We start from the raw sequence: 16744 nt of genomic DNA, 5'->3' as shown, positions 1-16744 counted from the left end.
ACAAAAGAGAGTGAGTTTTGTAAAGACTGGGAAGGAAAACAAAAAGGAGAAATTAGAGCTTGTGCATACAGATGTATGGGGACCAGCTCAGGTATCTTCCCTTGGTGGCTCTCATTATTATGTTACATTTATTGATGAAACAACTAGAAAAGTATGGGTTTATTTCCTTAGATAGAAATTTGATGTATTTCACACTTTTAAGAAATGGAAATGCTTGGTTGAAAATGAGACTGGTAAGAAATTAAAATGTCTCAGATTTGATAATGGTGGTGAGTATTGCAGTCATGAATTTGAAGATTATTGCTCCACTAATGGTATTCGTAGACAAAAAACTGTTCCAAGGACTCCACAGGAAAATGGAGTGGCTGAATGCATGAACAGGACTATAATGGAGCGCGCAAGGAGCATGAGGTTGCATGCTGGGTTGCCCTTACACATATGGGCAGAGGCTATCAATACTACCGTATATTTGATTAATAGAGGTCCCTCTACTCCTTTGGGCTGTAGTATTCTAGAGGAGGCATGGACTGGTAAGAAGGTGAGTTATTCTTTTCTCAAGACCTTCGGTTGTGAAGCTTTTGCTCATATAGACTCTGAAAATATAACCAAGCTAAAAGAAAAATCAAAGAAATGTGTCTTTGTTGGATATGGCATTAATGAATTTGGTTATAGGCTTTGGGATTTTGAAAATCATAAAATTGTTAGAAGTTGAGATGTCATATTCAATGAGAAAGTGTTGTACAAAGATCTGTTACAGCAACATGAGAAGAAAGAAGATGATTATGTAGTGCTGGATGATACTCCAAAATTTGTTGTTCCAGCCATTCCTCATGATGTGTAACAACTGCAATAAAAAATACCAGACACACCAGGGAATGTTAGATGATCAACAAGGGAAATTAGACCTCCACAAAGATTTTCTCTCTCTCTTTGTATTCTATTTTACTTACTGATGTTGGTGAACCTGAAAGTTATGATGAAGCTGTGCAGGTGGATACTAAGATTCAGTAGGAGTCTGCAATGAAAGATGAAATGGACTCTTTGCTAAAGAATAAGAAATGGGATTTGTGCAAGTTGCCTGTAGGTAAAAAGGCTGTACAGAATATGTGGGTTTACAGGTTGAAAGAAGAGGAAGGAGGTAAGAAATGATTTAAGGCCAAGCTAGTTGTAAAAGGATTTGCATAGAAAAAGGGAATTGATTTTGATGAGATATTTTCTCCTATTGTTAAAATGACTTCTATCCATACTATTTTAAGTCTTGTGGCTACTGAAGATTTGCATTTAGAGCAGCTGGATGTTAAAAGAACCTTCCTTCATGGTGATTTGGATGAAGAAATATAGATGGCTCAGCCACGGGGAAAGAATACCATCACTATAAAAATGCCGAAAATCAAAGAGAACTTTGAGAATATAGTCAAGGGCCAAAAAAGAAAACATCTTGATACCAAGAAGGAGAAAAAAGGGGTCAAGGGAGATGTGTCAAAAGGAATCTAGAAGGATGGTCAAGACCAAGACCTTGAGGAATTTGGTACCAGCCAATACAAATGCTCGATTACTCATAGAGACAAAAATGTGGTATGGAGAAACTTTGACACTACCTCTGCCAAGATGGGAATTAATAAGAACTTAGGTAAAAGAGGACGATGATGGAAAAATATGAATGAATCTGGCCTTGATCATTTTCAGTGACAATGCTAAGGAGCACCCAAATATGAACGTCATTAACAATGCCAAGAATAGTGTTGTAGATAGTTTCTATACTACCAAATGGATCTTCCATGAACTTCAAGACCTGAAGTATAGGGTCTATAGCCTTGAAAGAGAGAACTATAGCCTAAAGAATAGAATAGATGAGGAAGAAAAGAATAAGGATGCGAGGGTGGAGGAGTTCAATAATAGGGCTGATGTTATGGAGAGCTCTATGCAGATCATTGCAGAACAAATCTACAATATCCTTAAGGAAGAAAATGAAAACATCAAGATTCTCAACAACAATATGGAGGAGCATAGAACCAGTAAGGAAGAGGAACCAAAATCCCACAGTACCAAGAAAAAGACCCCTAAGAACTACTTTAGGAAGTGCACAAGATCTAGCATGAGGAAGAAGGATACTCCAAATCTTGACCATGAGCATTCAGAAATGAAGGAGGTGGTAGGTAGACTTTCAGAACTCAAAATTAATGTAGTAAAAATGTTAAGAGAGATCTCCTGAGTGTCCTAGCTTTTCTAGGATGGCCTAGCTTTTTGTCTTCTCTCCTTGGCTTTTCACTGGTTCCTATCTTTATGTAGGGAGATGTTTCTTTGTTATGCTTTTAGTTACTGTTGCTACTTTAAGTGTTATTTTTTGTCTGACCTTTTTATTGTATGGGCTTCAGGGCCCTGTTAAATCCTATTTTCCTTAATCAAAAATAAGTTTACTTACAAATGATGATGGGTTTTCTAATATTTTTTCCTCCCTTTTTTTAATCTACCATGCATAAATTCTTCCCTAATACTCCTTCCCCACCTTTCTCCCAATGTCTTATATCCCTTGAATGCCCTGACCATCTACCTTGTTGATTAGTGTGTCCCATATTGATCACATTTTATAATACATGGAGATCGACTTCCTATTTGATATTAATAGCCCTTATTTTTTTTATCAAATATAATATTAGTATTCCTTATTAATCTTGGATGTTTGTTTATTTTTATTTCTTATTAATGTTTCAATGTTTGTTTATTTATTATGAATATTATTCAAGTAATAACATTAATATTGACTATAATTGATATTAAAGAATATATTGGTTCCTAACACTGATGTTGAATATATTCTAAAGTCGCATTGATATTGAATAACATTAATATATTATTCTAATGTCCTAATATTATTGGTTAGTTTAATCAAGATTCATTTTAATCCCTCATTTCCAGATCCACTTGTCCTCAAGAAACTTAAGGATTTATTCTCTCCCTGATGGTACTTGTTTTTGGTAGATTTTTTCACTGAATTAGAAACTTGGTAATAGTTTTGTTCCTTGGCCTCCTTTCTCACATGTCTAGAATAAACTCAAGCACAAGGGTGAGTTGAACTTCATAATCAAAGAGGTAATTCTACACAATGAGTTAGTGAAAAGTTTTCTGAAGTAAGATTATAGATGTTGTCATTAATGACAACATTAGACAAAGGTAAGACCACTTTAGCTAAGTATACAATTTGGTATAATTCAATGAAGAAAATTGTCTAAGTGTAACTAAGGAAATTAATGAATAGTTGGATTATTTTTTTTGGCAAGCTTCACTAATAACATATATAGAGATGTAATTTTGGGAAAATAGTATGGACAGTCTAGATGATATATCTAAGGCCTCTTAAGTTAGTTTTGTATTTGGGACATATTTTGGAAGGAAAACCAACTAACTATTTCATAGCACAGAGACAAAGCACATGAGATAACATGGTCATTTTAGCTAAGGAATTGAGTTGAATTATCAAATAAAGGACTTAGGAATGTAGGGACAAGATCTTAGATGTTAACCCTCAACTAGAATAAATGAATATTAAGTTTTGATAATATTTTTGTAAGTCGCAAGGCTGACTGAATAGAGGGGTTAAGGGAAATGATATAAAGGAAGAATTTTTGGTTAAGAAAAGATGTTAATGCTTATGCTATAGTATGATTGATATATATGAGTTTTGTTTATGGTGGTTAAATGCTATTTTGATTATAAAGGTAGAGAAAATGTTTATATATATGTTCAGATTCAAGGACTGATAAGATATTTGGGGTATCAACATAGTCACAATTTTCGTAATATTTTATACTTCTTGTTAAGTTGTATATTGTGTTAAAAGAAATGGGATCACCTAGTTTTTTAATAAAAACCCTAACAGGGTTGAGACTTCTAACAAGGTCTAGTCCTCTAACAAGGACTTATGCAATAGACTCCTAATAAGGTCAAAACCTTTCACATGGTACTTTTTATTAGTGGATCATTTTGTGGGTATCATCTCCACCAAGGTTTCCCTATTTTAAAAAATATGGTGTTATGAGTTTCTTAGTAGTTTCCTTATTATTTTATTCAGTTTAATTACTTATGAAAGTTTACAGTTAATTTTTTATATCCATATTTGGCCAAAAAGTGGTTGAATATTGATTAACTCCCCCCCAGTATTCCCTATTTCTAACAATTGGTATCAGAGCTCAGTTACTTAGTTGAGGAAGATCACTATGGACATAAAACATTTGCTAAAGAATCTTGAGGTAGAACTTGAGCAATGTAGGATAATGAATAAAGTGAAAGGATGAAAGTCAAGCTTATAGATGCACAAGATTACATTTAGAAGTTGAAGAATTAGATTGAGAATTCAAGATCCAAGATGACAAATCAGATTGAGAAAATGATACAATTTAGAGGTAGATTCTTTACATGCAATAAGAATTGATACATGAAGAAATATTGTAGAGATAACATTAATACTAAACCCTTTACTCGTTATTGTTACAATTCATTTATTTATGGACACAAATCACACAAATGCAAGAAGCCTAATTAGAGATATATAATGAGGACAAATGAAAGGCCTAACATGAAAATGAGAAGACCTTTGGGAATGAATAACTTTATCCAAAATGGAGTTATGTGTTACAAATGCAAAAACTTTGGACACATTTCTAGGGAATATAGATGTTGGAAAATTACAATTTGAATAATTGTTGTTTTGTCACTAATGTCAAATCTACTTATGAGACATGTTTCTACATGATCCAAATGTCATATTGAATTGATTAATGAAGAAGATTTGAATGATTACTCATAACAATAATACCTAGAAGAAGGTTGAGTTATGAAGATGAAGCTACAATGGACATTTGATTAGTTAGAAATTGATAAGACAAAGTGATTTTTTTATATCATGAAAGTAAAGCTTAGTTGAGAAATAGAATAAAAGATCAAGCAATGTCAAGTGATGCTAGTGTCAACCGAACCATAGTAAGTGCTGAGAAAATCTAGTGTCAAAAAAGCATCATTGTTGACCAAGAAAGTTAGTTGATGTTGAGCCAAGAAGTTCTATAGTGACTGAGAATTAAAACTTAGTGATTATTTTGAATGTGTTTGAGAATCATGACTGTCAACTAACTAAGTTGATTTCTTGGGATATGGAAACTGCATTAAAGATAAGATTGATGAGTTGGATCATTAAATTCAAGGAGAGGATTAGGTATAATACCTATGATCAAATTTGATGGATGGTAAGTTTCTAGAGCATGATCAAGAACAATAATAGATACAATGAACCTAATGAACTAGATCGTAAACCCTAAGATTGACAATTCTTGTGGAAAAATGACAAAGAAAGAATTACCTATTTAAGGAGGTATAGATCTAAAATTTAAGTGTATGCACATAGAGAAAGGTGGAATAGAGGCACACTAGGTTGAATAAAAGTATGTAAGAGAAAGAGAAAAGCAAAAAGAAATTGCTTGTGCAAATGCTGTTGATGTTGATAAGTGAATCTGAACATAAGGCTTAAGTTGTAATGTGAAGGGGATGACTGCTTGAATTGTTTTTTAGCAAGACAAAGTTGACAAGGGGACTTATCAGTGAATCAATGCATGAACCAAATAGTGATATGATCATGCAAAAGTGAGTTGTAAACATATAGATCAAAACCCTACTGTTTTCTTTCTAATCATTATAAACAGTTTGTACTAAAATCCTTTTAACAAAGGTTGACCTAATACTCATTTGAAGGACTTAAAAATCTATGTAAATCCTTTAGCAAGCTGACATTCTAAATGGAATGATCAAAGTCCTTAGACAAGGGCACTCCTAACATGCTAATTAAATCCTCTAACTAGGTCACACATAACAATGTGTATTGCAACCTTTAACAGGGTTGGCTCCTAACAAAGCTCACTTCAAAAGTGTGAAAAAGTGGTGACATGTTTATGGTGGTTTTTCCCAAATTGGGTTTCCATGTAAAATCCTAGTATCAAACTTGTATTGAATGTTTTATGGTGATTTATATTTACATGTTTACATTCAACAAAATATGTTATGTTTAGGACAACAATTTTTTTATCAGTACAACAGAGACTGAGCAATAATAGGATAAGATAGTTAATATTTTGATTTTTAATTGTTCAAATGATACTTATGGACCTTCAGTAAATGATTTACCCCCCCCCATTTATTGTAAACATTTCTAACAATTTTTAGATTAATCAGTTTGGACTAAGGAAAGAGAATGGAGTTACTTCACATCACATTTACAATAATTTGGGAATAGAACAAGATTTTGTAGATTCAATGGATTCAATAACAACACAAGGACATCTAATGTAAGAAGCAGAAAAAATTAATAAAAGAGGAAATGAGAATATGAAAACAACATAAGTTGAGAGAATTGATAAGAAATAATTTGTAAAAGAAGGATCTTTAACAAGCACAAAAGTACGTGGGGAAAAGAAAAAAGATAACACAAAGAACATGGTAGAATAAATTCCCAACACTAAAATTTCTACTTCTTCATAGATTAGCACTTGTATTCAAAAGGGTAAGTCTTCAACAGTAAATCATCAAACCCAAGAATGAATGAAGTTTTGCAAATCAGATATAGCATTGTCAAATATTATGGAATATAAATCTCAACTTGTGGAACCAAATTAAAAGGAATGAAAGGCCACTAAAATATTTCAAGGACTATACAAGTTTTATCATCTTTTTGTTACTTTAATTGAATAAAATTAATGAAAAATTGTTTTGGCAAAGATTTAAGGGTAAAAAATTAGATACACTCTTCACCATTTGATCAAGAAGATCAAGTAAGGAGCCTAGAGAGTGTCTCAAAGGAGACTTGGAGTGATTTACAGAAATAAATTTGATGCCCTAACATGGAATTGACTTAAGGTATTTATTTATTTGCAAAGTGATCTTTAGCTTTAACTTTTAGGTTTTTGAAGGAAGTAGATAGTATGGAAACTCCACAAGTTTGCAACACAAATGAGAGGCCATTTTATCAATCTTAGAAGCATCCATTTATTTTTATGGGAGGTGACCCTGTGAGTGCATTTTTAAAAATTGTCAGGGGAGTACTATATATAGAAGGAACAAGGGCATATATCCACTAAAAATTAGAATCAATTAGTGATGGGGATATAGGAATGGACCTTGATCAAGTATATCATTATGATGAGTCACTTAAACTAGGGTATGAGCATTTACAAAACCTAAATATACTGTAATTCATTGGTTATGTGTAATTTGATAAAAAATAATGAATTATGTTGAGTAGGATACATGATAATGTGTTTTGAATGGGAGATTAACTAAACATTACAACCAAAGAATTGATACAAAAGGTGACTAGATTAATCAATACTGGTACTATTCTAGTTGCAAATAAATTAGTCAAGAAATAAGTTAAGAAAAATATAGGATCCAAATTATATAGGAGAGAAATGACCTTATCAGATATCAAGCAAACAAATGTGTGATTGATAACTGAAATCATTAGATACAAGATACAAGATACAAGATACAAGATACAAGATGAACTACAGTTCAAGGAACAACTCTATTGCAATAGGTGTAATCCAAACTAGTTAGCCATAAGGTATGTTGTCTATTAGTGTCAAATACTTAGTCATTCATATGGAAGATTTGGTCAGTCATCACCATGACCGGTCCATTCTATGATGGTTGAGCATTGTATATAGGACTTGTTCATATTTTAGTTGAAGCCAAGCTATCTAATTAAAATCGATAAAGTCTATGGTTTTCGAGTACTCCTATGCATACTAAGTGAGCTAGAAGACAATATAAGTTGAGGCATACAAAGTTAGTTCATGCTAAGTTATATAATTTTTTCCAAGAAGATAGAAGTTGAGGGACAACATAAATATTAGTTATGATTGAGCATAAGAGTATTCATATGTCAAGAAAGTGCATTTTGGTATATTTGTTTAGAATTGCACAAACAGTAAGGTAAACTATTATTATCTGATTTAATGCTTGATTAAATGATTGAGGAGTCATTTAAGGAGATGATTACATGACTATACATAGGCTGAGCCATGTACAAAAGATAGTATGTATCAATTAATTGTTTAGAAGCCAAGTAAGTATGGTCACAAAACAATTTTCTATATGGACCAAGCTCATTTAATGACCAAGCAAGTCATAAATGATCGTGTGAGATTCCAAGTATATAAGTATCAAGTGATATAGTATGTGTCGATCACAATATATGTCAAGCATCAGTAAGTTAATAAAAGGAGAGCAACAAAAATGTCGAGCCCTAGTAATAGCAGAGACTGAGCAATGTAGAGTCTACATAAAAGTCAGGGTTGGAAGAATTTTTTAGGAAAAATGATTATCAAGCTGACTTGGAACAATTAGTTAAGTTTTGAAGAGCTTTTTATAGAACATTTAATACTTATTGAGGTCATTACAAACCATTTACATGGTATGGATCACATATACCCATGTGTATGTTCAACAATTAGGATGAAGAGGAAAATCATGGAACCATCTAGAAGACTCTTCATGAAATCTTTATATAGTGATGATCTTAACCTAGATCAAGTGTGGAAGTGATTGTGTATGAGTGTGTGAAGATCAGAGAGGAGAGGATCATAAGTCATTTAATGTTTTTGTTATCATCTAAGTGAACAGATGACCTCCATAAGTAGTGAAAGTGGAAAAGAAAGATAAGAGTATCAGATCAAAAGAGAGAATTGATTAGAAAGTAGAAGACTCAAAATCAACTTATAGAGAAAACTCAGAGTCAGGTACTGATTTAGTATTAATAGACTTGAATTAGGGTAAATCTCTTTAAAAAGTGATCTTAATAGATCTTTGTAAATATCCTAATAGATTCCTTACTTAGTTGTAAGTTTCAAATCTTCTAACAAGGTGAGACCTAATAGTTTCTTAAGTCTTTAATAGGATAGACTCCTCATGGAGTAGATTATAAATTATGGTCAAACATTGTGACCTTAACTAGTTAACTTTATTATTGTAGTAGTGAATATTTGTAGGTGTCATCCACACCCCAGTTTTATCTTCACCTTGGAGGGTTCTTGGGTAACACATATTGTATTATGTGTTATTACTTTCATGCATGTGATTGAATTTATTTACCTATCACAACAAGTTTATATTTAAAGATTTTCATGTATAAGTTATTACAAGATGTGGATAAATATAAGAAAATGTATGAATTGTTATAGATTTTGATTCATGCCCCCCCCTTAGTATCTAGTTTACTCCTTCATAAATCAATGGGTATGTGAGGAAATTTTTATGATGAAAATGGTTAGCATAATTTGTACACACCTTTTAAGATTTAGCAAAGTCTAGATCATCAGGATACATCTCCTTGAAGTTTTGAAACTCCACACTCCTAATCTATACTTCTTGTACGGTCAAAAACCTATGGCTAAGGGAATCTATAACCCTATTTTTAATACCTTTTTTAAAGTTTGATGGGGAAGGTAAATGCCTAAATATACTCAACCCACTTCATGTGCTTTTGACTCAACTTGTCTTGTGAATTTAGAAAGCTCAAGGCTTGATTATCAGAATATATAAAAAATTCTATAGGCAATATATAATGCCTCCATTTCCTCAAGGCTTGGACCAAGGCATACAACTCAAGGTCATAGGCAAAATATTTCCTCTTGGCTTCATTCAACTTTTACTATGAAATGCAACTGGATTACCCTCTTGGCTAAGTAATGCCCCAATACAAAGCTTACTGGCATCACATTCAACAGTGAATAACTTCTCAAAGCTAGGTAAGATCAAAATAGGTTGGGTGGAAATCTACTATTTCAACACCTCAAAGTTCCTAGTAGCTTCATTAGTCCATTTAAACTTGGCTCTAATCCCACCCTATATGGTCTCTCACAATGGAGCACAAATATGGCTAAAATTATTAATGAACTTCCTATAGAATTGTGCTAAGCCATGGAAGCTTCTTACCTCTAATGTAGACTTGGGTGTTGCCCAACTAAGTATAGCCTCCACCTTGCTAGGATCCATCTTGTTTTATCCCTGTGAGATGAAAAAACCCAAGTAGACCAACTCTTCCTTCATAAAATCACATTTTCCCAAGTTGATGGTGAGTTAAGCATCATAAAACCTTTTAAAAACTAGACTTAAATGCCTTAAATGTTCTTCCTTGGTACTACTAAAAATCAAAATATCATCAAGGTAAATTACAACAAACTTACCCAAGTAATCAGCAAAAAAATCATTCACATGCCTCATGAATGTGGAGGGGAATTTGAAAAACCAAAGGGAATCACTAGCCACTCATACAAACCCTTTAGTAGTCTCAAAATCCATCTTCTACTCATCTCCCTCCTTAATCCTTATTTCATGATATCCACTCTTCAAGTCAATTTTGGTAAAGTACTTTGCATTGTGCAAACAATCAAGTAAGTCTTCAATTATTGGCATTTGAAATCTATTCCTAATTGTTATTTTGTTGATTACCATTGAATTTTTACACATCTTCCAAGTACCTCTCATATTTGGCACCAAGATAGTTGGTAGTGCACATGGGCTTACACTTTTCCTTATCAAACCATGATCTAACAACTCCTACACTTTTTTGCCTATCTCTTCATGTTGGCCAACTATCATTTTATAAGCTTCCTTATTAGGAAAAGATGATCCAAGGATAAAGTTTATCTGATGGTTGATAGTTCTCTTAGGTGATAATTTGTGCTTTCCATCACCTAAAATGTTGCCAAATTGATTCAATAGGTGCTGCACTTCCTTAGTTAACTATGATCTAATTGTGCCTTTTACATTTTGGGGTTTGATAATAATGGCATACCCTATGTCTTCTCCTTCCTTCATGATGTTAAGGAACTCCTTCTCACCTACCATGAGTCCATGAAGTTACATCATTGTGTTTCTCTCCCCTTCCAACAAAGATTGAATGGGTTGGGACTCTTCACCTTTCTTGAATTTGTATACATTCTTCCTACCATCACATTGGGCTTCTCTGTCATGTTGGGGTAGCCTCACTAAAAGGAGATGGCATGCATCTGTGGGTAGTATATCACAAAGAACTCTATCTTTATACCTTCCAATATTGAATTCTACCCATTCTTTTTCCTTCACCTCTACATGATGACCCTTATTTATCCATGTGACTTTATTAGGATTATTATGAGGAAGCTTTTTCAGTTTTAATTTATCTACTGCTTCTTCTAACACTATGTTATCAGTACAACCAGATTCAATGATAACCTTACATACCTTATTTTTCACTTTGCATTGACCCTAAATAGGGCTCTCCTTTGACTTGGCTCCTCCTTCATGGGATCCCTAATGAGTACCATCCTAAATATATGATTCTCTCCTTCTTCTGAATCAAGTGGGAGATCCATTGTCTTCTTATTTCCACCATCTCCTTGAGCATAAGCCACCTTTTTTTCTCTTGACATAGAATAATTATTTGGACACCTGTAAGAAGGATGTCCTAGTTAGTTGTAGTTGTAACATTTCATGGTGGCAAAGTATCAGGGTCCTCTACCTTGACTTCTACCATGCCCCTAAAGCTTCCATTGCCTCTACCTCTTTGATTAAATCCTCCTCTTTAGGCTTCTTGAACCACTCTACTCACTTGGCTTACTATCCCCTTGGGGTCTAGTTTCTTGGCCTCTTCCACCACAAAAGTTACTTCTTTGATTGCTCTACTCTCTACCTTTTCCCCTGCTACTATTTGTAAAGTCTTTTTTTTTCCAACTTTTCCTCCACCTTAACTGCTAACTGATAGCACTTTTGTACTATGTTGAGAGTCCACAAATGAATCTTCTCTTCAATATTATATCTTAAGCTATTTACATACCTTATTATCTTGATGCTTTCAACTTCTTTCACCTTGGATCTTAGGCATAGTTTTTGGAACTCCTTAGTGTAACTTGCCACATCGTTATCCCTTTGATTGAGATTCTACCTTTTGGTATGTATCTACACGTCAAAGTATTCTGGAAGGTAGGTCTAGTGTATTAGGTTTATCATACTCTTCTAATTTGCATAGTGTTTCTTCCCCTCTTTCATTATTTCATCTTGAATGAACTTCCACCATGTGAGAGTTGCGTATGTCATCCTTACCTTTGCAACCTTTACCTTTTGGGCTTTAGTCACATTTTGACTTTCAAAATAATTTTTCATGCCCTCCAACCATTCTAGGACATGGTATGTATCCAAATTTCAAATAAAAAGTGGCACTCCTTCAAAGGATTTCAGATTCAATTCTTTTATGGCTCTAATAAATTTTTCTTCTTCTATTACAAGATCAAGTGTGGGTGCCTCCTCTTCATCAGACACCTACTTATTCTGTTTGTTACATTCCTTCTATTGATTAACCTTATTGGTCATCTCTTCAACATTGAGAGCTTCTCTCTCAAGTGTGTTATCCAAGTCTATTATCTTAGCCTTCAACTCCAAGTTCTCCTCATCCTTCTCTTGAACCTTCTTAGCCAAATTTGCATTTGTCACCATGGTGGATCCTATGGAGGTTTTTCCTTCATTATCAAACATGCACTTCTTTTCGCAAAATCAAATTTTGGCTATGATACCAATTTTATAGTAGTCTAGGGTAATGCAGATAGTGTAAAAACACTCCTAGGTATCCCCTACTTACTCAAGTTACTCTTAATCAACTAAGAACACATTCTCCCTTTGACTATCCTATCTATTCAGGCTTGCTCATTAGTTTGAACTTCATTTTATGTGTCTTTACTAGTTCACTAGATCCTACAAAGGTTGGAGGCTCTTCCTAGGGTGTCTTGGACTTCTTTTCATCCATTTCCCACACTTCTTTCATTAGGTTTCTATGTCATCCCTTCAAATCCTTGAAAATCTCCTATTAGGCCTAGTGGCCCTCAATTAGCCCTACTAATGGACTAAATTGTGATTGGTACAAAAAAATTCCTCAAGGATGCTCCAAAAGAACTCTAGATTGGAATACCCTTTTCCAAGGTCTTCAATATTCTTGGGGTCTCAATTTCCCAACTTCTATTGGATGCCCTATGCCTATTTTTAAGGTTTTGCTAGGGTTTAATGGCCCTTTAGACCAGTTAGCAACAAAACCACTCTTTCTCCTTTCTTAGGGATCTTGGGTACTTTTAATTGCACATATAGTGACTCCACCCCATTCTCTATCATTCCATAACACCCATTCCAACCAAAATATTGTACCCTTGCTAGAATACCTCTTTCCTTGGCTCAATTTCTAGTTGAGTACATCATAGTCTCGCCTAGGGCTTCCATGGAATTGGCTTGGCCAATCACTTTTGGTTCCATCCTTTCTAAAACACAATATAAAAGATTTTTACTAGAGTTCCTCAAGGTTTCATGAGGTTTCAACCATGGAGAATGCTGGTAGGCACCATTTTGCCAAGTCTTCCTAGTACAAGCGAGCAAGCAAACAACTTAGCAAAACATTTATTGTGCACATCAATAGATTTTTTAGAAATTCAAACCAAAAAAAATACTAGTATAAAAAATGAAGAAACTATATTGAAAAACAAAAACACTGATTCAATCACATATCAATCCAAAACTCCAACTTTCATTCCAACTGCCATCAATTTGTTGTTTGTTGTATGATTTTGTACGATGCCAAAATTATGAACCATACAAAAGTGAATTTGAGGGCATTAAATACTAATCTCACACCTAAGTCAACCAAATTTCACTCATTGGTAAACTCCTAGTAACTATTAATCAACTTTACAACTTTGACAAGAAAAGTTGCACATTTTGCAAAATTGTCAATATGCAATTTTTGCAAAATTGACAAATTTTGTAGTTTTGCCTCTTCAACTTGGTAAGACTGTACCTTATGAACTCAAAAAATTAATGGAAAGTATTTAGGCCATATTGAAACCATTTCCATTTCTACCTACCCAACAATTCTTATTTGGCCCTCTAAATCAACTGTTTGCACTTTTGCTCCTAATTGACAACAATTGCATCATTACATCTAATTTGCTCATCTCATACATTACATTAGTGTTTAGTGTTTCACATGCATGACTTGTGACTCTTTATTTATATCTACTAGGTCTTATGTCTTATCTAGACTCCTAGATCCTTATTTGCTTCTTAGTGACTTATCCTAAGTGTTCTTGCACCAGAAATTATGGAGCATTAAATGAAAGATTTTTTTGACTATTTTAAGGTATTTAGTTTATTTTGAGATCATTTTTCACTCACCTAGTGATTTATAACCCTCAGAGTGATATAAAGGTGATTAGAGAGTGATTTGTGTGAATTATAGAAGATTTTGGTGTGTGTCATTGGCAAAATTGTGTAAGTGTGCAAAAATTCCTTGAACCAAGTTGATTTGTGAAATTATTTGAAGCTCAAAACCATAGTTTTAAATGGCATCATCTACATCTAGAAGTGGTATGAATTGAAGGACAATGATGCTCATATTTTGTGTAATGATTCATGGCCTCCTCCAAAATTCAAGTCATATCCATAGATTGCGATGACTAGAGACTCATCTAGAGTATTGACATCGATTCAACCCTATGGTAATATGATGTCTAATGTAAGGTCTTGTTACATGTGGAAAATTAAAGAATTGGTGATTTTGGACTAAGGAACACATATAATAAGTTATCCAAGAATGGAGTGTTGAAGGAGGAAAATAGAGTCATTGTTGAGAAATGGTTAACTTGTGCCCTATCTTTTCCCAAGGTATTTAAGGTAGAATAGATCAAGATTTTTTTGAGAAAGTTGCATGATATGGAGTTATGGTTGGAGAATGAGACAATTAAAATTACTAAGTCCATCATACATCAAGTAATTGGTTACCTTACTCTTGATTGAGTCAAGACCTCTCACAACCAAGAAAGGAATACAATTTAAGACCTCACAAAGGTGAATTGTAATATCCAAGGAATATCTATTGATGCAATTAAAGATCTAGTCATTAAATTTGCAGTCTGAGTGATTACACATAAGCTCTATTAGTCAAGATGACTGAGCAATCTACCTTGTATAGCTATAGACTTGGGATTAAAAATAGTCAAGAAGGACCATAGCAATGAATTGGTTGAGCTACAATTGATTCAACTTACAAAAAATCTTGGAGCCATTAGGTTAGAAAATAACACTTCATTTAAGTTTGGCTCACTTATAATATGTATATTCTCTTATGTTCAAAACTCCTTTCCTACCATTGGAGATTTAGTATGGGATAAGGATAGACCTTTGACTAGGAAAATCAATGAATATATTGAATAATTAGGTGAAATTTTTAAAACAATATTTTTTTGGGTATTTTGAAGAGTTCAAAAGGAAAATGAAGAATGGGTTGAGAATACTTAAGTCAATGGTTGATCAATATTTTGATCACATATGCTTTATGGTTGATATTATGTATACTTATGCTCAAGCACTTATACCAAGGGTGGCATGGCTAAGGATGATGTAGTCTGAGGTTAATATTGATGAAGTGCATGTTGCTATTACAACACTATTGGCACAAGAAATTGGCAAGAAAATGATCCTTGTAGTACATATGAGACTACCAAAATAAAAATGATGATGCAAACTAAGGTCCCCAAGATGGACAAGAAGAGGAAGAAAAAGATCTAAGACCTAGAGGGTAAGCTTGGAGAATCCCCACTTCAAATCATTGAAGGTAAAGGGGAAGATCATGATAGTGATGATGATGAAGAAGATGAATCTAAAGGAAAAGAGAATGTGGTTTTTGATCCCAAGGAAACCAAGGCAAATAATATTGTATTTGTTGATCCTAAAATAAAGAAGAGCCTAAAGAAAGTGGTTACACCACCCACATCTACACATTAAAGGAGTATAACTAGAAAAGGATCCAAAGCAACAAGCCCTTTAGCTACTAAGAAAAAGAAAGGGATAGTCAATATAACTAGTCCAACAAAGGGAACAAATCCAAAGAATAGGTCATTAGAGTCCAAGGAGACTAAGAAAGGTCAGTAGAAAGAAAGGCCAAGGAGGAAACTTGTTGTTAAACCTAATAATGAGGAGGAGGATGAAGTAGAGAGGATTGATTTTGATGATTAGAGAAATTTTTAGAGAGTGCCAAGGAAAGCTACTCAATACATTGAAAAGGTATGTGAAAATATTAGAAGTTCAATAGGGTTAACAAGCTTTAAATGTGTTAAGTATGATACTTTAGATAGAAGTGATAACAAGAAAGTAGAAGAGGTAGTTTTAGACATGATGGTGAATTTTGAATACACATCAATAGAGTTCGATAAGGAATTACTAGAAGAATTATACAAGAAAATTGATGCAAAGTGGAAATGGTTATTAATCACTATAAGATAAAGAAGGGAAATAACATTGGCCCAAACTATGCCTAATTTAGGTAAAACTGATACATCTATAAATGTGAGAGACTTTGCAAAGAAATTTGTGCCTCAAACTAAGGCATATAGAATTTTGAAAAACAAAATTGAAGATGTGGTACAAGAGAGAAAAGTTGTTTGGAAGAAAGATTTTGGGATGATGCCAACAATAGTGAAAGAGGAAGAAAAGGAAGATGACAGAGTTGAGTTGGACAACACAAAAGACTTGTACAATGATGTTGAACAACTAGTAGAAAAAATAGAGAAAATGGCTCAAGAAAAGAAACAATAGACATAGATAGTCATCATTGAGGATGAAATTCCTACTACTACTTTTCCTAATGTGACTATAGCTATCAAAGAGCTAGAAAATTTGGTGTCTGACA

Source organism: Cupressus sempervirens, chromosome 8 (genome assembly GCF_028749045.1).
Source record: "Cupressus sempervirens isolate cs-2001-9-10 chromosome 8, ASM2874904v1, whole genome shotgun sequence".
Lineage (NCBI taxonomy): Eukaryota > Viridiplantae > Streptophyta > Pinopsida > Cupressales > Cupressaceae > Cupressus > Cupressus sempervirens.
Note: the sequence above shows the minus strand (reverse complement) of the source record.